A 2432-nucleotide genomic window follows, 5' to 3' on the forward strand; every position below is an offset into this window, starting at 1 on the left:
TGGCTGAGACATCACTATACCTTCCTAGAACTTTCTAAATTGAAATAGAGGGTTTGACATTTTAAAAAAGGCTGGATGATCAATCTCAGAGTATTATTTTCTTTTTGTGCTGGTAAATTTAATCATCTGTTCACCATCTGCAAAACCGTATTTCTTATGAGGCTTTATCTTTAAAAAACTTACCCCCCCCCCAAAAAAAAAGAAAAGAAAAAAACCAAGTTAAAGTGTCTGTTTTAAAAGTGTGTTCTCCACTTTGAATACATTTATTTTTCAATTATGATTGCACAGCTAAAATGGATTTCATCTACCATTTTCCCACAAGATACACAGACTCACTGTAACTGCAGGCAGGTGTAAACAATTTTAGTGTGCTTTATATTTTATGTTATGAACAAAATTATGCATTTTGTGTTTGATAAATGTTTGTATTTACCTTTATGACAGTATTATTATTATGATGTATTACTATTGATTTATTATTAAATGTTTCATGTTTATTGTTAACAGCTTCAAACACAACTGCCTCCCCACTACAAACAACAACACAAATGGCTTCAAACCCACCTGCTTTCACTCTACAGAAAACAGCAACACAGAGTAAAAGTGTCACTGCAGGAGTCTCTACACATTGTCCTGACTCCTCCTGGCTTCTGGTTGTGCGTGCGTCCTTGGATGGTGTTTTGCTGATGGCTGTTTTCCTCATGCTCTTCTACATTAGTAAGACAAGGAGGAACTTTGGACTGAACACCAGAGAAAATGACACAAAGATGAAGGTGAGTTTGTGTCACTTGTTTTCTGTCTGTTGTTGCAGATTTCAGTGAGTGTTGTTGATTCATGCTGTCAGTGTGACTTTCTCAGTGAAATTTAGTGAAAAGAGGTGATATTACCTGATTTTTCCACAGTATCATAATTTCATGATGTCATATCTAAAACTGTGAAAGCACCTTTCGTCCTGTTTCCTGACACTGCAGTACATGTATGCTGCTCTGATTGTTACTCCCCTCGAGTCTTAATAAAGCTCAACTTGTTCTTTGCTTTTAAACTGACATTTATTTCGGACAGGAGGATTCTTCGACATGCCTTAACATGTAATGATGTCCAACCACAGCCGATACAATGCCGTCAGAACTAAAAAGAAATACAAACTTAAATGAATATTCTTAATAAAGTCCTTAAGCATTATATATGACGAAACATTCTAACAACAGGATCAATAAAATACACATTACACTTCACACTGCGGTAATTGCACTAGAATATCACGCAATACTAGCGTATTTACATACAACGATAATAAACAAAAGAAAACATTTACCTCATTGGCCTCACTCAAAGGGAATAAAACTTTAATCCTTACGTCGTGGGGTAGTCCAAAAAAGGCACTCTTTTATTTATCTTACTGTAGACGTGCAAACCTCGTGGCTCGTCTCTTAATTAGCTTGCTGAGTGTGACAGCCAAAAAATACCCTCTTAGCAACAACAAACGGAACTATAGAAAAGGTTCCTATCTAATTGCACAGTTAGCACAAATAACACATTTAAACATATAAATCTAATCAACAAACATGAATTACTATTTATTTATTATTTCTTAATATTTCAACTACTAATTGTTTCAACATCAAATCCAATAAAATGAACTTAAATGCGAGAGTTGCCTATGACGGCAGCTACACTCCCACCAAATCACTTGTGATTTTCACCCATGAACTTATGAAATGTAAACTAATCTGCTTCTAATAGTGTCACAGTCTTGTGTATAGGTCTGTCAAGTAGAACTGGTTTACTCAGTCTCTTTCCATGGTCATCTATCAATGAGTCACTCATTAACAGTTGTACTTTGCGTATACATCCATCTTCACTCGGGTGTATGGCAACAACTTTAGCCAACTGGAGAATTTCAGAAAACGTTCTGCCAAAGAATGTTTCCGTAGTTGTATGGAGTACACCAGCTTTGCGTACTTCTGGATCCTCTGCATCAAGTTTTCCCACCTTGACTTCTCCATGGGGAAGTTTCTCTTGCCAAAGAAAACTTGGACCGCTAAACCAGTTGGAGGTAATAAGGTCTTTGGCCTTCAGTCTGCGCGACGCATGGTCAGCTGGATTGAGATCTGATGCCACAAACTTCCATTGCATCGGTTGAGTGTAGGGATGCAACGATACCAATTTTTTCAAACCGATCCGATACCGATACTTGGATCTGAGTACTTGCCGATACCGAGTACAAAAACCGATACTTCTACCACACACAAGTTAAACTTAACCAGTAGTAAAGAAACGACCCCAGACAACTCTTTAACCCAAACGAAACGTTTACTGAACGTAAGGGCAGAGACAAATACTGTACAACACATCCCTTTTTTAAACTCAAATGATATTCCAATTCCTTAACCAAATGAAATACACTGTATAAATGACATAATTCCCTTTCA

The 2432-nt window shown here is 36.9% G+C and overlaps 1 long non-coding RNA gene across 1 annotated transcript; it reads right to left on the bottom strand.

The window, feature by feature from the left end:
* Positions 1 to 1030: 1030 nt before the first annotated feature.
* Positions 1031 to 2215, bottom strand: LOC112843537 (uncharacterized). The gene is made up of 2 exons (XR_003215959.1): positions 1316 to 2215; positions 1031 to 1128 (listed from the first exon to the last, which is right to left on the bottom strand). It is a non-coding gene; the product is annotated as an uncharacterized LOC112843537 (long non-coding RNA).
* Between the last annotated feature and the right edge of the window lie 217 nt (positions 2216 to 2432).

This window comes from Oreochromis niloticus, linkage group LG3, assembly GCF_001858045.2.
Source record: "Oreochromis niloticus isolate F11D_XX linkage group LG3, O_niloticus_UMD_NMBU, whole genome shotgun sequence".
Taxonomy (NCBI): domain Eukaryota; kingdom Metazoa; phylum Chordata; class Actinopteri; order Cichliformes; family Cichlidae; genus Oreochromis; species Oreochromis niloticus.